Below are 22,658 nucleotides of genomic sequence, written 5' to 3'. Positions count from 1 at the left end.
TGTATTTATATTGTTTTAATGTTATGTTTTTACTTGTCCGATGGTTGCAGCGGTTGACCTCATGTGTTGTACTGGTCTGCATGATTATGCAGCCCTGTTTTTTCATCTTCCATTTTGTCTAAATGGGACTTTCGTATATTTATTTATTTATATATTTATATATTTTTATATTTTTTCTTTGTCGTTGCTAAACATATGTATTCCGGGGCTTTTAAGTAATATTCACTCTCCCCTTGCATATTTCTGCTGACAGATTTGAATAGGTATGATCGCCGCAGTAAGTGATTTGCTTTCTGTTTTTTTGCGGTGCTTTTTGTCCTGCATGCTGATCCGTAGCCAGTGAGCTTTTTGTCCCACACACTGCCCTGTAGCTAGAGACCTTTTTGGTCCATATGCTGCATTGTAGCTACTTACTTTCCATAGCAACATACATGTATATAACTGGGTGCACGTTTCCTCTCCCCTACATCCGCTGAAGAAGTCCCGTCCTTGGGACGCAACGTTCGGTAGGGAAGTACGTGACGTCACCCGCTGCCATCTATCGGACCATGCTGTGTGCGTTTTTGTTTGCATTTGATTCCTAGCACTGGATATAGTGCTTTTTATGTAAGTGTATTTTCACTATTAAATGTTATATTGGTTATTGCGGAGAAACACTATGTTTTGTTTTTCTTACATCGGATTCCATGGCTGCTATCCATGTTGATATTACTTGAGATCTGCCATCCATGCTGATATTACCTGAGATGTATTCCTTTCCTGCTTGGATTATGCTGTTACATGCCTGGGATTGACCCTTATGGGAAAGCGATTTTTTATTATCAGTGAGGTGAGCGGCCATTGTTACTATTGGTGGAGGTCTCCTGTTAACCCACGCTATATCACCTGCGAGCATGCAGGATAGGAGGTGAGATATTAAACCTTATTGGTTGCAGTGTATTACATGTTTCTGACCCATTAGAAGGTGAAACGTGGATCCAGAAGACAACCCTGAAGTAGGCGCCTTCACGAACAAGTCAGCTCAATAAAGTTATATCGATTTTTTTTTTTTTTTATGGGTAAGCATCAGCTTTAAAATCTATGACAAAGTGAATGGGCAAAATCCATGTTCATTTCCCCATGTTTTATCCCTTTAAAAATGCTGCATGAATACAAAATTAGATTTTTTGGCAGATCCGCAGACAGAGTGCCCCGAACATACCTTTTAGATTTAGAATGTTCTGCTCTGAAATACCAACCGGTGTTGTAAACTCTACCTGCTCAGCTAACAGGTGCCTACCACCTATCCCTATCTTTCCCTATATACATACATTAATTTGTTTGCATCAAAAACATGCCACTTTGACTCCCAAGAGCCAGTCCCCACACTGTGTATAAGGAAATGTCTCTTGGGAGATATAGTTCTAGAAAAATGTCTCTTGGGAGATATAGTTCTAGAAAAATGTCTCTTGGGAGATGTAGTTCTGGGAGAACATGCTAGCATTAATAGAAACTGACCTCTAGCAACTTCCCCTGCAAGTATTTTGCAGCCCTGGTGATGATAACATGTGGAGTGCAACAGGAGGGGAAAAAAAACATTATGTTGGGACAGGCTGTAGAAGAAATAAGAAATGTCTGGGAGGAAAATTGAGTAATGCCTTCAAACAATTGACTACTCCTCTCTGATAAGAGTTAGAAAACAATGGGGTTGATTTACTAAAGACAAATGCACTACAAGTGCGCTGCAAGTACACTTGAAAGTGCACTTGGAAGTGCAGTCACTGTAGATCTGAGGGGTAGATTTGAAATGAGGGGAAGCTCTGCTGATTTTATCATCCAATCATGTACAAGCAACAATACTGTTTTTTATTTTCCTTGCATGTCCCCCTCGGATCTACAGCGACTGCACTTCCAGGTACACTCGTAGTGCAAAGTAGATTAGCCTTTAGTAAATGAACCCCCCTGTGCATTACTTATATATCTGGACTATCTGAGATTTTACAATTGAATTAAAATATATATTTTTTATTTAATTTGACAATTACTTTACTTGGAGTGCTGCCCGAATAGCACATTTCAACCTATTGCCTGTTGTAGAGCTGCCTAAATGTGTGATTTTACCCTTAATTCTTTATATAAAAAAGACTACATTTACATCACAAATTCCATGTTCTCTCTTTAAAGATGGATGGCATGACAACTGGGTGCATGCAAATGTATCATGCAGCATTGCATTTATTACATTTGCTTTGGCAGTAACATAAGTAAGAAGCTTGTGAGACAGATCCTTTACCTTTGATGCAGGTTGTTACTGGAGAAGGTTTACACAGGCATGGAAATTACATTGTTGCTTTGATTCTAAAGGAAAAAAAAAGAAGATAGAGAATGTTTTTTTTAGCACAAGTTCCAATTGATATTCACAGACAGGCACACATAAGAGAAAGCAGGGGCAATACACGCATGCTGTGATAGCTCGTTCTCATTAGCCTCGGAACGCTCCCGTTTCAGGAGCCCCTATAGCATTACCAGCAGCAAAAAAAAAAAAAAAAAATCAACACAGAGACTGTTTTTGTCATGATTGACACATCTGTCATTACATTGCTCCTATTCTTAGAATGTCATTTGATTACTATAGATTTTATAAATCTCAGATTTTCATAGACCGGCTAACACAGTGAAAGGCACCCTCTGAAGCCACCTTGGGCCAGATTCACAAAAGGGATACGACGGCGTATCTGCTGATACGCCGTCGTATCCCTGTTTCTATCTATGCGACTTATTCATAGAATCAGTTACGCATAGATATCCCTAAGATCCGACAGGTGTAATAGTTTTACACTGTCGGATCTTAGGATGCAGTACCGCGGCCGCCGCTGGGGGGAGTTTGCGTCGTAAACCAGCGTCGGGTATGCAAATCAGCAGTTACAGCGATCCACAAACCTTTTCATGTCGTTACGTCGCCGCAAGTGTGAGTTTGCCGTCGCAAAGATAGGGCACCTTTTACAAAGTGGAAAATTACTCCACCATGTAAAAGTATACCCGTCTTTCCCGCGTCGCTTTTGAATTTTTTTAAAATGTTTTCTTTTTCCCGGCGCAAGTCTTTTTTTCACGTCTTGATTCACAAAACGTTGGCGCGTCGTAATTTCGCGCAAAGCACATCGGGAAATTTGCGTCGGGAGCATGCGCAGTACGTCCAGCGCGGGAGCGCGCCTAATTTAAATGGTACCCGCCCCATTTGAATTGGCCCACCTTGCGCCGGACAGATTTACGATACACCGCCGCAAATTTCCAGGTAAGTGCTTTGTGGATCGGGCACTTAGACAGAAAATTTGCGGCGGTGTAGCGTAAATCGGTTACGTTACGCTGCGCCCAGGCTACGTGAATCTGGCCCCTTGTACTTAATCATATGGCTAGTGCACCTAATGTTGGTCAAAACTTGCACAGCAAAACATGTCAAACAGCAACTTTTTTTATGTTGTTGTTATAGTAGGATATTAGAACCCTTATCTTTTTTTCTTTTCTTTAGCTGTCTGTGTCCCATTTGGGGGATTTCCTTTTCCTCATTCTCTTAGTAACACAACCGAAAGTGAAAGAAAATCTCTCCAAGGTCAGAGAAAATTCATACACATGACATGCATTTGACTGAGGTGAGGATGTGTTGTATCTCCTTCTCAAAACCTGTTTTAACCCACTAAATGCCAGACTACTGTGCTGCAACCTCATGCATTGTGCACAGTTGCAGGGCAGTTGCAATGTGGCCTTGTTCACTTGAATAGGTAGCATTCAGTGAGCAGTAGTGCCCACCGAGTGTGACAGGGGGTATAATTAATGGCCCATATGTGAAACAAGGCATTGCAGCAGTGGCATGTATACATCCCAAGCCGCTGCCTTACCAGCTAAAGGGTGAACAGTTGAGGGGCGATAAAAACGCTTCTCAGCCGCTGGGTTTACTGCCCTGAACCACAAGTGTAAATGAGCACTTACTGTATCTGTCTGTTGGCATTCAGTCCCAAGACCGGCAATATAATTTATTATAAGAAGTGTCCTGATCCTTGGAATACTGAAGTATTTCTCGTTTGATTCTATTACACAATGGTGGATCCACCGCCCTGTCTTAAAGCTAACCCCCTCCAGATGGCTCTGTGGTCTGGAAGGAAGGCATTGTTCTGTGTTTAACCATTTGTTTGTTTGTGTAGTTTAATTATCTCCTGGGATTTCTCTGTGTCATTACACATAACAGCCCTCCTATTCAAGCTATCTGACCAATCTCTGTTGACACTGTTTCAAGTCCTTATTTGCATGGCCAAGAGGACCTTAGTGAGGACTAGAGTGTACTTAACAATTGACCAATAGGAAAGTGGTTGTTTGGGCGGGCTGTTCAAACTGCTATGTATAAAAGTGTTTTGTGTGCATCCAATAAACATAGATTCCTGTTTGAACTTACATACAGCCTGTCTGGCGTTTGTTCTAAGCTATAACAACTGGATTTGAATGGCACATAGTTGTATTTGAATCCCGGAGCAACAGACGACAGAACTATCATCGAAGCCAATATCAGCAGAAGAGTGTCGGGAGAGTGGAACGGAGCAAGCAGGGACTCATTACAGGGAGCATACACATAAGTGCCTTGATGCACCTACTATACAGCATACAGGTACATCCAGAGCTCAGCTACCCAGATAGCAAGGATAACATGTCACAAATTTGTTGCGGTGTTGAATTATAAAGCCTCGTACACACGACCGGTTTTCCTGTCAGGTAAACTGGCATGAGAGCTTTTGGTCGGAAAATCGGCCATGTGTATGCTCCATCACAGTTTTCCCAACACGACCAGCTCTCTTTTTTCCCACCAGGATTCCCGGCGGTTTTTAACCTGGTAGTTTTCCTATGGGAAACACTGTGATGGAGCATACACACGGCTGGGATTCCCGACCAAAGCTCTCATGGCAGTTTTCCAGTTGGGAAACCTGGTCGTGTGTAGGGGGAAAAGTTACCAAGCAGGTTCTTGGTTTTCCTCTCAGGTTTCCCGGTGGTAAAAAAGTCAGCCGGGAAACCTGTACGTGTGTACGAGGCTTAAGTCTGTTGACTTGCTGCACCTTTTCACCGGCAAGTTGTACACTTGCAGAGCACTTGAAGCACAAGTTCTAGTTGACACTTTTCCAATTTGTAGCAAATTTGCGTGGCAAGTCTCTAGCAAGAGCAAAGTTGCAGTGATGAGTCTACAGCAAAAGCTCTGCAAGTCACAGTGACACCTGTGGTGGGATGACTATTGCACAACATAACTGAACCAGAACTTGCAGGATGTTTGCAAAGAAAGTTGATCTGGAGTCATCCAGTGTGGACTTGCAATGGTGCAACAAACCTATGAAGCCTGGCGAGTCTAGCAATAACTTAGAAAGTCATTTTCAAACTTGCAGCCCAATTGCTTGCTATATGGGTAGGTTTCTGAGTATAGACTGCTGTTTTTAAAAATTAAGCAATATTGTTTTTTAGGAAACGATGGAGCAAAAAACGTAAACCACGCTGCACATTACCATCAACGATTTCCCATAAAATAATTATGAAACCTTCCTCTTACAAATGGGAGTTGAATTTTTCTAAACACTTATTATGGCAGTTGCAGAAAATACAGTTTGTCATCTAAAGGGTATATCTTCCCTTCTACATGAGAGGAGTCTTCTTATTCTTGTAAAATGATTATGTTGTGTCACAGACTGTGGCACCTCTGCTTAGACATCAAAAGGCTCTGAGCGCAGTGAAGTCAGCTGCAGCAATTTGAGTGAAAAGTTAACACTGTGTCACGGCAAAGATGTGAGGAAATAAAAAAAAAATGTGCTAATGAAAGGCATTTATAAGGACAAAGATTAGAAAACAGCACATATGTGGAGAGTGGAGGGAGAAGAAGTTGACTTAACCTTTACTAGAAGTTTACAATAACAATGCACAGTGGATGGGAGCGATGTTTAAAGAGGCCTGACACCCTGAAATTGCTATTTACTGGTTGTGCCCTTTACAGAACTATCGTCCAAGCATGGATGATTGCAAAAATGGGCAGGACCAAAATGCCAAATTTTCAGCTATACGTCTGTTGCCACTGGGCCATGTACCAATGCTGAACACCAGGCAAACAGCTAAATAAACATATTAATTACATATATTGGACCTGTTTTACCTGCCAATTGATAAAGCCCCATACACACTATCAGTTTTCCTGCAGGTTTTTCTCTTCAGGTTTACCAAAACCATGTAGTGCAAGGGCCTGCCTGATTGCATACGAATTGAAACGCTTAAGATTTGATCTCATATTAGATGGTTTTGGTAAACCTGAAGAGAAAAACCTGCAGGAAAACTGATAGTGTGTATGGGGCTTAAGTATTTTTGTCCATCCAGTCCTGAAATGTTCACATGTAGCCACCCTGTCGTCAGAGGTGTCTAGTAAATTTAGGTCTTCTGGGTAGCACTTTTGCTCAGGTCAAACTATAGTATTTTCACTTGGAACCCCTCTAAGGTCAGGTTTGCTGCTGTTCCCTGCTGCCACTACTTGGTGTCAGTGGCATTTAGGGCAATAGTTAAGGGGATGGTGACAATCTTGGGCTATCAAGTATGTATGTCTCCTCTGACAAACACTAGGCGGTTGATGTTCAGTGGTGCATGCTGGGGGAGGATGTACGTTCTTGGGGAGTGGCCTGATGAGCTCTCTTTCCCCTGGGAAGGTGTGTGCAGTGATGTGTGCTTGTTATGGCAAAAGCATAGGCTTAGCACAGAAAGGCTTAGCACAGAATCCTTAAGCTGCCCTGGCTGGTTGAGGAGAGTGTACAGCACCCAGGCCCGTCGGAACAAGACAGGCAAAGCAAGCAACTGCTTAGGGCCCCCGAGCTGGCCAGGGGCCCCCAAGCAGACGCCGGTTTGTTCCACTGCGGTAATAGGGGCTTTCGTTTGCTAAGGGGAGAGGAGCAGGGGCGGACTGGGCTGTGTGGCAGGCCTGATATTTAATCCCATCGATTTACGGCCGCAGCGATGTCTGTTACTTTTTTTTTTTGGCAGAGACCAGTCTCCCCCTCTGGTTAGTTGAGCAGATCAGTCATTGTATCAATGCTCCTCCCCTGCTTCGTTCTGTAAACACACACACGAGGAGGAGGAAGAGGGGGAGATGGGACGCTCTGATCAGGTCTGCACTAAGTTTTTATTATGCTCTGTACTACTGTAGATGGAGGAGGGAGGGGGGAGACTGTCTGTCTGGAAAGGAGGACAAGGTAGATGTCATTTGAGTGATCGAGGGGTTAGGAGGACATGTGCTGGGAGGGGGGAGTCAATGCTAGAAGTGTGGATTAGATTTTAAATCTGGCAACCCCTCTCTTCCTTCCCAAAACACCCCTCCAGCACATATCCTACCCATCCCCCTTGTATTGTATCTTTTCTCTCAAAAAGCTCCCCTCCAGCACATATCTGACCCCCCAAGCACATGTGGGCACAGAGGTTGTATATGATGGACACAGTGGCTGCATATGATGGGGCAGGGTGGCTGCATTTGATGGGGCACGGTGGCTGCATTTGATGGGGCATGGTGGCTGCATATGATGGGGCACAGTGGCTGCATATGATGGCGCACGGTGGCTGCATTTGATGGGGCACAGTGGCTGCATTTGATGGGCACGATGGCTGCATATGATGGGGCACGGTGGCTGCATTTGATGGGGCACGGTGGCTGCATTTGATGGGGCATGGTGGCTGCATTTGATGGGGGCACGGTGGCTGCATATGATGGGGCACGGTGGCTGCATTTGATGTTTCTTTTTTTTAGAATCAGTTTGCGCCCCCCCAAACAAATTTGAGCACTGACCGCCTCTGCCCCCAGCACATATCTATCTCTCCCCTCTCTAGCACTAGCCCTCTCCCCAGGACATATCTGACCCCTGCATTCCATGCAGAACACTCGCAATTCAGCTACAGCATTTGCTGCGGCACATTATATGCAACAGCAGTATTTGCACTGTAAACATTTTTTATTTATATAACGTGTGGGTGAATGTAAACTGTATCGCTATGCTGTGGTTCCTGTAGGCTTTGCGTGCGCGGGGGGGATTGGGGGCCTCCATGTCCATTTTGCTTGGGGCCCCCAAATTCCTTCAAACGGCCCTGACAGCACCCAAGGTGGAGAGCCAGAGGATGGAAGTCCTGGTGCAAGGGGATTGGTGTCGATCTCTTGGAGGATCCTGGGAGTTCCTTGAAGGGAGAATTGTGGTGAAGTCTGGAGCCCTGTTGCCAGAGGGAAATGCAGTCCTAACCCTCTCTCCATATGAGTAACATAAATTTCATTTGGAAAATACTAAGGAAACTGGAACTCATCCTTGTTGTGACAATCTCCACTATGGCCATGCATTCACCCTGGAGTAATGTAAGCATACCTCTACCCTGGGGGTTATCCTTCCCTAAGTCCGGGAGGGTAGTTACACATGGCTGCCACATATTACAGCTCTGTCTGAAAGGCAAAAGATCTTTTTTTTTTCTCTGCTGCAGTCAAAGAACACTTTCAGGTCTTGTTCCTCCCCTGCCTTATGACTGGACAGCAAAAGGAGAAGCAGCAGTGGATAAGCTCACCTCTCTGTCACTCTGCTTGCTCCCCCTATCAACATGTTCCTTATTAGCGCCTAAGCACTGTAGCACAACTGAATTGTTCCTTGTGCTACTTATTCTACCAGTATGAGCACTGCTGCATAGGAAAGTGCAAGTGGCTGATGTAATATTAACCACTTCCCGCCCGCCCAACAGGTTTTTACGGCCACAATGTGGCCCTTAATTGCCAGGAGGCCGTCTATATAAGGCTCCGGCCACTGGGGGGCGCGCAAGCAGCACCGGCAGCGCGCGCGCACACCTGGCGTGTCACGGAGATGCCGATGCGCGTGCTTGGCGGCCGCGATGTCCTCCAGGTACTCGCGATTGGCAGTAAAAGAGCAGGGACGTGGAGCTCTGTGTGTAAACACAGAGCTCCACGTCCTGTCAGGGAGAGGACACTGATGCTGTGTCCCATAGGGACACAGCATCGGTCACCTCTCCCAGTCAGTCCCCTCCCCCCACAGTAAGAATCACTCCCAGGATACACATTTAACCCCTTCCTCGCGCCCTAGGGTTAACCCCTTCCCTGCCAGTCACATTTATACAGTAATCAGTGCATTTTTATAGCACTGTTCGCTGTATTAATGTGAATGGTCCCAAAAATGTGTCAAAAGTGTCTGATGTGTCCGCCATAATATTGCAGTCCTGACAAAATTTGCAGATCGCCGTATTACTAGTAGAAAAAAAATCCTTCCATTTTGCTGTTAAATGTCCTTATTTCTTCTGAGAAATCCTCACTTCCTGTTCTTCTGTCTGTAACTCCACACAGTAATGCAACGCTTTCTCCCTGGTGTAAAAAAAGCCTATTGAGGGGGGAGTGGGCAAGCAGGCGAGTCAGGACACTCTCTACTTTGCAGATAGAGAAAGGAGCTGTGCATTAGTGGGCGTCATGACACTCCTGCTCGCCCCCTCAAGAGGCTTTCTCCACACCAGGGAGAAAGTGTTGCATTACGGTGTGTAGTTACAGACAGAAGAATAGGAAGTGAGGATTTCTCAGAAGAAATAAGGACATTTAAAAACAAAATGGAAGGATGAGGTAAGTGAAGGAGGACTGCACTAAGGTAAAGGAAGCTATTTAGGGGAACATTTTTTTTTACCTTTACATCCCCTTTAAGTACACATTTTTTACTATGTCAATGTTGGTGCATTTAAAATGTTTTTGCAAAAAGTGAGTTATGCCTTTAAATTGGACATTATGATCAGTTAACAAGGATTTCCATAGTCAGATATTTAAGGGAAAACATGTTCCTTTAATGTGTAAGACACTGTACAATGTAAAACATTGGGTAGTACACTGACATTATTACTGATCAGCTGTTCCATCAAAGCTGACAATTAGCTCCAAGGTTACCACTACTCAGAGGCACTCTTTTTTTTTTTTTGCATAATGCAGCCTAACCTTGGAAATGCATTGAAAAACAAAAACATATTTATTTTTTAAACGGCGTAGCGTAAATGGGGCCGGCGTAAGCGCGCCTAATTCAAATAAGGATGTGGGGGGCGTGTTTTATGTATATGAAGTGTGACCTGACGTGATTGACGTTTTTTTAAGAACGGCGCATGCGCCATCCGTGTACATATCCCAGTGTGCATTGCGGCTAAGTACGCCGCACGGACCTATTGGTTTCGATGTGGACGTAAATTACGTCCAGCCCTATTCACGAACGACTTATGCAAACAATGTAAAATTTTCAAATTTCGACGCGGGAACGATGGCCATACTTAACATTGGCTACGCCACCTAGGGGGCATGTTTATCTTTAGGCAGCCTATTTCTTACGGAAACGGCGTATCGTTACTGTGACGGGCAGACGTACGTTCGTGAATAGGCGTATCTAGTGATTTACATATTCTACGCCGAACGCAGTGGGAGCGCCACCTAGTGGCCAGCCTAAATATTGCACCCTAAGATAGGACGGCGCAAGCCGTTGTATCTTAGATAGGTTTAAGTGTATCTCTGTTTGAGAATACACTTAAACTTAGGACAACGCAAATTCCGAGTTAGGTCGGCGTATCTACTGATACGCCAGCCTACTCTTACTGAATCCAGCTATATGTGTGCATGGACATATAGGCTAACATGGAGTGGAGTTTAGAAGCAAGAAAAAAAGATGCCAGATGCCCCTAGAAGCAGCTGCAAAAATGCCCACTGTGCATGAGGCCTAAATGCACAGATGGGATACATGTTAGAAAGCGGCAACTGCTAGTTTACTAGGCTAGTGCCCATGTTGCTACACATCACCCAGTTTACAGCAAGGCACAGCATGGGGAAAATTATACCACTTGTCGTGTTTGGCAGTGGTGTAATGTACACAGATGCAATGTGGTACTGTGGGCTTTCACTAGCCATTCATCCCTGCAAAAGGCATATACTAATTGTATATTAAATAACAAAAAATATACAATACATACAAACAAATTTCCCATTTTTTTTCTCTTTAAAGACCTTGTATGGTACACAAAAATAACCATTGTTCTTTGAGAAGTGCACTCAGCTTTTGGATAACAACACACACCATGGCCCGAGTGGTGTCAGCCCTGCCTAGTGCAGCATAAAGACTAATCATTCTGCAATCAAAATTATAGACTAGGAAGACTCTTTGAGACAGGATTGGGTTCCCCCCAGGAAAAACATGCCCTTAATTTATCCACTGCTATATGCTCCAAATAATATGCTCTCAGAAAATATAGGACTGCAGTATACAGATGAGCCTTGGAGTGGGCACTACAGCTATTACATATATTTGCAAATAAAACCTCTGGTTTTAATGTGAATTTTTAGAAAGAATCATTTTTTGTTTTTGTTTGGCAGGCTAGCTGGGAAGTGTGCTGGGAAATATTTGTGTGTTTGTAATGTGCAAGGCCCTTCCATGTACACTTTACTGCAAAGGCTAGTTATAAATTGTTTATTTGTTTTTTATGTATAGCCTGTTAACTGGATTTGGCATAGGGACACATTGGATGCCAATGTGTCCCTATGCCAACTTGGTAATATGCAAAGTGGTTGGTGGGAAGCTTCAGAATGGAAAATATGTTTTTATTACAAATTATGTGAGCAGACTGCAGTTCCTCTTTAAATTCAGATACTTACACTAATAGTATTGAAAAAAAAATACACATGACTTATTATACACAAAACACACAACGTATTAATGAATACAGAGCTGCTTGGAATTCAAGAAGGAATTCCTTTTTCATATGTAATACAGTGTCACTTTAAGGCTGGGTTCACACTGCAGCACAGAGCGGCTCACAGCAGGGGTCCGGCACGTTCCTATTCACTACTTCAGGTCCAATTTGAATTTGAACCTGAAACATGCTAGAAAATGCACAGGACTCCCGTGCAATTCGCACTGCAGCCGCTGCGGAAATGTGTGAATCAGCCCTATGGAGAGCCAGTCACAATCTCCTGACATGCAAATTGGATGTGGAAAAACCCACATACAATTCTCAATAGTGTGAACCCAGCATTAAAGAGGAGGTTGGAAAATGCAGTTAAGACTTTTGCCTATTTTCCTGACACTGAAAACGTTGTTTTTCAAATAAGCATCCTGAAGTTTTTTGGTCTAACGCAGGGGTGCCCAACCAGTGGCACAGGGGCCACATGTGGCCCGCAGAGCCCTCTCATGTGGCCCGCAACTTCCTGCTCTGGGATGAAATAGAATAGAATACTGTTATTAAAGGTCAGTTTTTTACTAAAATCACAGTGTATATTTGGGCATATCTGTTCTGCAGTGGTTACTGGGCTGCTTTCAAATTGATCCGCAGGTGCAGAGCAGTGCACCTGCGGGTTACCTGCATTGACCCATAGGCCCCTTTGACAGGTCAGTCTGACCCAATTGGACCTTTCATTCACCTCTAAGGAGTAGCAAATGTAAATGGACTTGTGTCCGTTAACGCACGCCTACCTCCAATCCGATCCACCCAAAAAAAGGAGAGTAGGCTGCCATCCACCCGCTCCGGTCATTGTGGCCCGCGACCAGTTACCAAGTCGCTTAGGTGGCCCTCGCTCTTCAAAAGGTTGGGCACCCCTGGTCTAACGCATCTTTTGTCAAACTTTTTATTAAGGAAGAACCCTTGAAATAACATTTAGGCTCAGGAAGTGACTGTTTAATGTATTCAATTAATCTATTATTGTATCTACAGCCCACTGTATATTAGTGTGATGGTCACTGCAAAGAATGCTCCTTACATTTGTGGTCAGTAGGAACCCTCCCTTTCCCCTTACAGATAGCTAAAAAGGTCATTGGTGTCAGTGGGAACTTATCTGTGAGACCCTGTACACACGACCGAGTTTCTCGGCAGAATTCAGCCAGAAACTCGATCGGAGCTGAATTCTACCGAGAAACCTGGTCGTGTGTACACTTTTCACCGAGGAAGCCGACGAGTTCCTCGTCCAGCCAAATAGAGAACATGTTCTCTATTTCCTCGTTGTTCAATGAGGAAAGTTGGCTCGCCGAGATCCTCGGTGGCTTCACACAGAACTCGACGAGCAAAACGATGAGTTTTGCCCGTCGAGTTCCTCGGACGTGTGTACGGGCCTGAGACATACATTGCTCCTTGCTCAATGAACCCTTTGCAACCTCTGGAAGAACCTTGGTTGAGATAGACTGGTGTAGCTTCTGTACATCCTCACTTTGTACTGATACTGACACTATAAAAATAATGATGGTATAACGTATAACTCTGGTTTAATGAAGCTATATCCTACAACCTATACCTCTAGGGGAATTGCCAGTAAACACCAATTATTATGGAATAAATGGCTAGATTTTAGACCTCCTTCAACTACATGTTTTATTGTCTGACTACCTTTAAATCAGAATCAATGGCTTGGTATTTTGGACAGCTATTTTATCTAAGGCCCCGTACACACGTCCAAGGAACTCGACGGGCAAAACACGTCGTTTTGCTCGTCAAGTTCCTTGTGAAGCCGCCGAGGATCTCGGCGAGCCAAGTTTCCTCATTGACTAACAAGGAAATAGAGAACATGTTCTCTATTTGGCCCGACGAGATCCTCGTCGGCTTCCTCGGCCAAAAGTGTACACACCACCGGGTTTCTCGGCAGAATGCGGCTCCGATCGAGTTTCTGGCTGAATTCTGCCAACAAACTTGGTCGTGTGTATGGGGCCTAAGAGAAATTGCCAAAACATGACCTGTTGGGGGTACTTGAGGGCTGAGGTTGAGAACCACTGGATTAAACAATGGCTTTTGTCTATTTTATGTATGACATCTAAATACACATGTACAGCAGACTGTAATTTTGCGGCCATGTAACCAGCTTATTCCTTTTTATTTGTATTTTATTTATCTAGCCACTCTGTATAATCAAACACTTCCATGCTAATCCAATTGTTGTGACCTGAATGTTTCCTTCTTTTTTATTTTCTTCTTGTAAAAACTGTAAAACTCAATAAAAAATATCTGATAAAAAAAGAAGAAGCTACATCCTACATCTGTATCCCGCTTAATCTTTAAATGAAGGCAATATACGAATTCAGCTGGTACACTGTACACTCATGTAGGTGAAGGAAGTAGCTTGTATATTAGTCACATTCTCTGTTTGACAGAATCACATCCATTAGTCCAGAGCTGCTGCTCTGCAATTCCTCATTTTCCACACACACATAGAAGTGAGACACTTCAGAAAACGCAGATGGTCTTTTTAACCAGATACATTACAGTCTGTCATTTCTTATCAACAGATCTGAGTCAGTACTAATGAGAGTAAATATAGACACATTTTACAGAGACAGCATGTATTAAAAGCCTGTCCTGCAAGTGGCTAAAATGTGTTATTAACGCCACACCATGCAGGGAATGGTAGAGAAAGATAATATAGTGTCATCATATGGAGAACATAAAACATCTTCACTAGTATAATATGTAGGTTGTTAGTAAAGCATTTTTTTTATTCAAAAGGGGATGGAGCACCCTTCTGAGTGGAGTGGATTTAGTCAATACACAAGGCAGCTATACACATGTATAAAGGAGAACTGCAGTTCAGTCTATAGGCGGAATATTGGAATAAAACACAACTGTGCCAAACTACAGTGCCTACATGGAGTGCATTCTGCTGCACTCCATAGCTCTGAACCTTGTAACCAGCTGAATTTTTGGTACTTTCCGTTAGTGGAACTCACGTGTCCCCTACCACTGCCTGTAAATTCCAATTGGCACATCACTACCATAGGCAACACTTCTTATCAAAAGGACCATACAGGGGGAGGAAGTGGGTGGGGCGTACTGCTGGAAAATGTCAAAACGTGTCATTAACGGCAACCCATAATTCTGGGTCTGGGGCTATGGAAGAAGGCATCTAAATGCATGTCCATACAACTGTAGTGTGGAAGTGCATTAGGAGAGTTAAAATCACTAAACACATTATAACCAATGAAAACTATCTTTTGACATCCTTTGTTTCCTTTCAATTGGAGAGCAGCTACTAATTCATGACACAACACCAGGACATGACACAGTTCTCTTGCCAGTCATAAACCCAGCAATCTTGGCTGGCATCCAACATTTTCTTTCCTTACAGGACCCTGAAAAGACTTTCTTGCTCACGGCCCACGCTGTCAAAGCCATTCTAGGTGGCATCCAGAAACATCAGCCAACAGCCAGTAGCGAGCGCTTACCCAGCTCAAATGCCACGTTCTGGGTTATGTCGGCTATCCTGTCGCGGCCCCCCTTTAGCTTATGGCTCAGTTTTTTCATCCAAGTGACTATCTACCTGGCCTTCTACTGTTTCCTGTGGCTAGTCGAGTTTACCTACAGTGGCCCTCCATTGCCAAGTTCTATGCAGGTGCCACCTGGTCCGCCTCCAAGACCATTTTGTTCTACACCTAGCAGTGTCCAAGACCCAACAGTCTGGCACCGGTGTCGACATCAATTTCTTCCAGACTCACAACAATTGGTGCCCAGTAGTGGTCCTTGACCAGTTGTTGTCCCATCTGCCTAACCAGTCTAGCTCCAGCCCGCTGTTGCCTTTCCTACCAGCCCCTGAGTGCTAGCCAATTTGTTAGACATGTTCATATCCTCCTGGCTAACCCAGGCCTCAACCCCAGACAGTTTTCTGAGCATTCCTTTCATATTTGAGTGGCCTCATCAAGCCTCTTGGCACGAGCTACTGGACCACATCATCAGAAGTTTGTGCAGGTGGAAGTCCGTCTGCTTTGCCCGTTACATTCCAAACCCTCAGCTTGAAATGGCGTAAACCTATACCAAGCTTGCTCAATAAATGTCACATGTTCAAATGTTCAAAAATAATTGTATCTACCAGCCACAAACACAACATTTGCAGCCCCAGTTGTCTTCCTCCAGACTGCCTATATATATATATATATGTAACCAATGAAGGAAAAGCTAAGGAAGGGATAGCAGCATACAGCCGTATGAATCTACACTAATATTTTTACTGCTGTCTGCTCTTTTCTCTGCCTGTATAATCTCCCTCCTCCATTTGCAGTTACCTGCTGTTGCCCCTTTATTGTGAAAGCCTTTTTTTATTTTTGCATGAGGACTACAGTAGGTGGGGTTTAAGCCTAGGACTTTCTTTTTTTAAAGGCACTTTACAGTCTGCATTGATGTCTTTGCCTGTGTTTGCTTCATCAGGGCAGTATGAGGAAAAATAAAAAATGTAAATAAAAATTGTAAAAAAAAAGTGTGTAAATAATAAAATATAAATAAAAACTGTATATATCTATCACAAATACAACATTCAGTGTATGACAGTTTATGTCCTCTACCAGACTACCAGATGCATATGTGTAAATTGTAAAAAAATAAAATAAAAATTAAGTAACAATTCAGATTGCCCAGCTTCTTGCTTTTTTTAATTACCACAAATAAGTCTTCATTACAAAATATTGCTATGAAAACAGCCGAATGAACTGCGCATGCGTCGTCCCGAAATGTCCCGCCGTGCATTGCACTAAATTACGTCGCTAGGACGTTATTTTTTTAACTTAGAGTTACGTCCATCCCTTTTCACAGACGACTTACGCAAAAAAAAAAAAAATTTTAGACGCGGGAACAACGGCCATACTTAACATGGCAAGTCTATCTATACGCCGCAAAATACCAGCTTTAACTATACGCCGGAAAAAGCCGACTACAGACGACATTAGAAAATGCGACGGCCGCGCGTACGTTCGTGGATCGTCGTAAATCGCTAATTTGCATACCCGACGCGGAAAATGACGCAAACTCCACCCAGCGGGCGCCGAAGTATTGCATCTAAGACCCAAAGGCGTACGAAGCCGTACGCCTGCCGGATCTTACCCAGATGCCGTCGTATCTTGGTTTGAGGATTCAAACTAAAGATACGACGCGGGAAATTTGAAAGTACGCCGGCGTATCAGTAGATATGCCGGCGTACTTCGTCTGTGGATCTGGCCCATTGACTCAAGTATAAGCCTAGGGTGAGAATGCAGCAGCTACTGTAAAAAGAGGGTCAACAATGCCCATTTTCACGTCTCACTGTGCCCATTGCAACTTCACTGTGCCCAACCTCACTGTACCCATTGCAACCTCACTATGCCAACCTCACTGTGCCAACCTCACTGTGCCCATTGCAACCTCACTGTGCCAACCTTACTGTGACCATTGCAACCTCACTGTGCCCATCCTCACTGTGCCCATCCTCACTGTGCCAAGCCTCACTGTGCCAATTCTCACTCTGCCAATCCACACTCTGCCCATTTTCAACAATGCCCATTTTCACGTCTCACTGTGCCCATTGCAACTTCACTGTGCCCAACCTCACTGTACCCATTGCAACCTCACTATGCCAACCTCACTGTGCCAACCTCACTGTGCCCATTGCAACCTCACTGTGCCAACCTTACTGTGACCATTGCAACCTCACTGTGCCCATCATCACTGTGCCCATCCTTACTGTGCCTATCCTCACTGTGCCCATCCTCACTGTGCCCATTGTCAGTTTACCTGAAATTGACAGGCTGCGGGCGTCCATTCATTGTTTAAAACTTGCGGTCTCCTCCTGGTCCCTTCCATGATAGGTGTTTCTCAGCAGACACAGTTCCACCTATCATGGAAATTCTCTCATCCTGAGGCCCCGTACACATGTCCGAGAAACTCGACGGGCAAAACACATCGTTTTGCTCGTCGAGTTCCTTGTGAAGCCGCCGAGGATCTCGGCGAGCCAACTTTTCCCATTGACTAACGAGGAAATAGAGAACATGTTCTCTTTTTGGCCCGACGAGATCCTCGTCAGTTTCCTCGGCGAAAAGTGTACACATGACCGGTTTACTCGGCAGAATACGTCTCCCATCGAGTTTCTGGCTGAATTCTGTCGATAAAACCGGTCGTGTGTACGGGGCCTGAGACTCAGTTTCCCAAAAGACACTGTGATCCGTGTTCCACCAATCACGGACGTCCTCTTGTCCGAGGATGAAAAGGCGTCCGTGATTGGCCGAAACACTGAACACAGGGTCTGCTGGGAAACCCGAGGATGAGAGAACGTTCGTGATAGTCGTTTCTCAGCAGACACTGTTCCGCCTATCACAGAAAGGGACCAGGAGGAGACCGCAAGTTTTAAACGATGAACGCCCGCAGCCTCTCAATAGTTTCAGGTACACCGACTGGAGTATAGGCCGATGGAGGTATTGTCAGCCCTAAAAAAAGAGCTGAAAAAATCGGCTTAAACTCGAGTATATACGGTATTTGTTTCATGTGTATCAGATTTATAGAAAAATTAAAAATGTTGTAAAATTGCTGGTATTTGATGTTAAATAAAATTGGTGAGCACCAAAATCATTGTCCTAATTCAATGTCAGCACCCCAACCCTCATCCTCACTTTTAGCAGCACTTCTGTGCACTGGCAGCACCCCAACCCTTCTCCTCACTTCCTATAATATTATAATTGGGTTTAACAACAATCTAATGAAAACTAAAATTATATTGCAGACAAATTGAAAGCCCATAGTTGCAGATTCTGGCATATACTAGCAAGAGAAAACAGAGGTTGTTAGCAGTCTGGAACTGACACTATAGTTTGTTGAGACGAGACGCAGTGTATAATCACTGGCATTAAAAGCAGCCTGATTGAAAGCATCTACCCACCTGCTGTCCAATAAGATTTTTTATAACAGGTATCTGGAAAGTGGAGGCCTGAATGTAAAGTACAGAATTGCTAATGCAAACATCAATTTCATGTCAGTTATTACTGCAGCACTGCTTAGCTTCAACAAATTAAATACAGCAGATACAAAGCAACCAGAATCACCTTGTGTCTCTATTGTTCGGCATTCTTCCTGGAGCAATTTTTTTTTTTCCATTTTGTTTTTGAACTCAAAGCAAGAAATGTCCAGTGATACAAAATGTATTTAGTGTGTAGCTGTAAATTCTGGAAACTGTTCAAGGATTTACAGCGGTGTGGCGGCTGAATTTGCTGACTCTATTCATAGCAGAAAACAAGCCGACAGATTGCTAGAGCTACATGGCAGGGATTCCCTTTCATGCAAAATAGAGTATTAGTTAGAGGTGATTGAAGCAAAGGAGACTGGCACAGAGAAAAAGAGAAATGAGTGGGAAAAAGTTATGAGAGTTAGGAAACCGGTATAGATAAATGAAGCAGTGGGAGTCCTGCCACTGCAGATTACAGGGTATATAAAAAGGAGATCGAGCTCTGAAAACCAGGATACAGATTTTATCATCTGCTTTATATGTATGAAAAGTACAGCAACAATAGGGCTTGAAAACTCCCAGGGATCTTCTACAGTGGACCTTTTCAATCACAAACCCATCTTGGCCATGTTCCTCTAGCAGCTGCTCTTCTGCACAAGGACCACTGCCTTTATAGCTCTACCTGGTCCGTTGCAGGCTGGAAAGTGCTTCTATTTACCTTCTAATAGGTAGATTCAGTAAGAGTAAGGCCGACTTATCAGTAGATAAGTCGACCTAACTCAGAATCTACGCTGGCCTATGTTTAAGCATATGCTCAAACAGAGATACGCTTAAACATATCAAAGATACGACGGCTTGCGCCGTCCTTTCTTAGATTGCAATATTTTGGATGGCCGCTAGGTGGCGCTTCCATTGCGGTCGGCGTAGAATATGTAAATGAGTTGAACGTACGCCCGGCCGCCGCAGTCGATTAACGCAGTTTCCGTAAGGCATTAGCAGGCCTAAAGTTATTCCACCTATTAGGTGGAATAACAATGTTAAAGTATGGCCGCCGTTCCCGCCGCGAGATTCAAATTTTTTACGTCGCTTGCGTAAGTCGTCCGCGAATCGGGATTTACGTTGTTTACGTCCACATCGAAATCAATAGGCCCGTGCGGCGTACGTAGCCGCAATGCACACTGGGAAATGTAGGCGCCCGGCTCAAACGTGAGGTCAAGCCTCATTTCCATCAAACACGCCCCCCTCCAACACATTTGAATTTGGCGCCCTTACGCCCGCCCGCTTTAGGCTACACTGCCGTATATTAGCAGGCAAGTATATTGAGAATCATTACTAGCCTAGCTAATTTACGGCGGCGTAGCCTAAACAGGCTAAGCTACGCCGCCGTAACTTTAATCCAATGTACCTGAATCTACCTAAAAATCTCCAGATGCCTAGGACAATGCAGTCCCACTGCAGATAGCCAGAGTACTGGTCTACAGAGCATGAATAAAAACACCATTAAGAATATGTAATAAGCTAGCTGATGCACAACACAGAAAAGCACATACTAATAATACATCTAAATACTTATATCCTTATACTGTATATCTGAAGCAATAAACCAGTCACTGGAATCTAATTCTTGAATAGAACACATCATACACAAACAGAAAGATGTCGTTGTATAACAACTAAAGGGGAATAAAGCATAATATTGCAGCCAATATACAGTTAGGTCCATAAATGTTGGGACATCGACACAATTCTAATCTTCTTGGCTCTATACACCACCACAATGGATTTGAAATGAAACAAACAAGATGTGCTTTAACTGCAGACTTTCAGCTTTAATTTGTGGGTATTTACATCCAAATCAGGTGAACAGTTTGTATATGTGCCTCCCACATTTTAAGGGACCAAAAGTAATGGGACAGATTAACAATCATAAATAAAACTTTCACTTTTTAATACTTTGTTGCAAATCCTGAAGTCTAGAATGCATAGACATCACCAGACGCTGGGTTTCATCCCTGGTGATGCTCTGCCAGGCCTTTACTGCAACTGTCTTCAGTTCCTGCTTGTTCTTGGGGCATTTTCCCTTCAGTTTTGTCTTCAGCAAGTGAAATGCATGCTCAATTGGATTCAGGTCAGGTGATTGACTTGGCCATTGCATAACATTCTACTTCTTTCCCTTAAAAAACTCTTTGGTTGCTTTCGCAATATGCGTCGGGTGATTTTCCATCTGCACTGTGTAGCGCAATCCAATGAGTTCTGAAGCATTTGGCTGAATATGAGCAGAAAATAATATTGCCCAAAACACTTCAGAATTCATCCTGCTGCTTTTGTCAGCAGTCACATCATCAATAAATACAAGAGAACCAGTTTCATTGGCAGCCATACATGCCCACACCATGACACTACCACCACCATGCTTCACTGATGAGGTGGTATGCTTTGGATCATGATCAGTTCCTTTCCTTCTCCATACTCTTCTCTTCCCATCACTCTGGTACAAGTTGATCTTGGTCTCATCTGTCCATAGGATGTTGTTCCAGAACTGTGAAGGCTTTTTTAGATGTTGTTTGGCAAACTCTAATCTGGCCTTCCTGTTTTTAAGGCTCACCAATGGTTTACAACTTGTGGTGAACCCTCTGTATTCACTCTGGTGAAGTCTTCTCTTGATTGTTGACTTTGACACACATACACCTACCTCCTGGAGAGTATTCTTGATCTGGCCAACGTTTGTGAAGAGTGTTTTCTTAACCAGGGAGAGAATTCTTTGGTCATCCACCACAGATGTTTTCCGTGGTCTTCTGGGTCTTTTGGTGTTGCTGAGCTCACTGGTGCGTTCTTTCTTTTTAAGGATGTTCCAACCAGTTCATTTGGCCATACTTAATGTTTTTGCTATCTCTCTGATTGGTATGTTATTATTATGTTATGGTATGGTATTATCCCATTACTTTTGGTCCCTTAAAAAGTGGGAGGCACATATACAAACCTGATTTGGAAGTAAATACTCTCAAATTAAAGCTGAAAGTCTGCAATTAAAACACATCTTGTTGGTTTCATTTCAAATCCATTGTGGTGGTGTATAGAAAAAAAAATAGAATTGTGTCGATGTCCCAATATTTATGGACCCGACTGTAGTATATTAATGAAGCTAATTACAGGCTGTATTAAATAAATTTGACCACAAATAGTCTTGGATCCACCAGTTTCTAGGCATTGGGTTGCCTTTTTAAATCAGAAAAATGCATACCTTCTAACTGCCCCATTTTGTAATTCTGAAGGGCATATACCATTGCAAAAGTGGGTATACCAGTACCCAAAAACAATCACATTAAGAAGATGACTGGACACATCCAGGGTGTCCCCTAACTTCAACTCCATGTGCAGGTAAAGTGCCTATAATTACATAATACAAATTTAAGTCTTAAAGAAAACTCTTTAAAGGTTTAGACTTTTCTGACAATTATTAATGTACACCCACCGTCTGGACATTTTCTTGCATGAACTTATGGTTGGAAATGTTGAACTTCTTTTGTCTTCGTAACTAAGTAGACTGAATGTAGCCATCATCATGACACTGGAGTCACTTAGTAATTAAACATAGAGAAATACCACATAGAGTGGAGGAAGAGGTAAGAAGGTGATCATCAAGGTTCATCCATATCTGTTTATCTTCTAGGTTCTCTAGCAGGTCTTGGGCTCCAGAATTGATTTGGAATTAATCACCTTTTGATTTGTTGCCAAGTACAGTTGTTCTAGTGTATTTTTTTTCACTGTGTCATTTCAGTTAAAAAAAATATATATATATATATATATATATATATATATATATATATATATATATATATATATATATACACTACACTCTGCAACATCTGACTAGTATACTGAGTCTATATAACAGGATAACAACTTATACTTGCCT

The 22,658-nt window shown here is 43.3% G+C and overlaps 1 protein-coding gene across 2 annotated transcripts in view; it reads right to left on the bottom strand.

The window, feature by feature from the left end:
• Window positions 1–22,658, bottom strand: part of TENM3 (teneurin transmembrane protein 3) — a 1,530,681-nt gene that overhangs the window by 1,349,048 nt on the left and 158,975 nt on the right. For both annotated transcript variants that reach the window (XM_040333815.1, XM_040333823.1), the window contains exon 2: window positions 2,273–2,337. The gene's annotated coding sequence lies outside the window, so the exon portion shown is untranslated. The remainder of the gene's footprint in view (window positions 1–2,272; window positions 2,338–22,658) is intronic.

Source organism: Rana temporaria, chromosome 1 (assembly GCF_905171775.1).
Source record: "Rana temporaria chromosome 1, aRanTem1.1, whole genome shotgun sequence".
In the NCBI taxonomy this organism is placed as follows: Eukaryota; Metazoa; Chordata; class Amphibia; order Anura; family Ranidae; genus Rana; species Rana temporaria.
The sequence above is the reverse complement of the archived record's forward strand: the minus strand, read 5'-3'. Positions and strand labels throughout refer to the sequence as shown.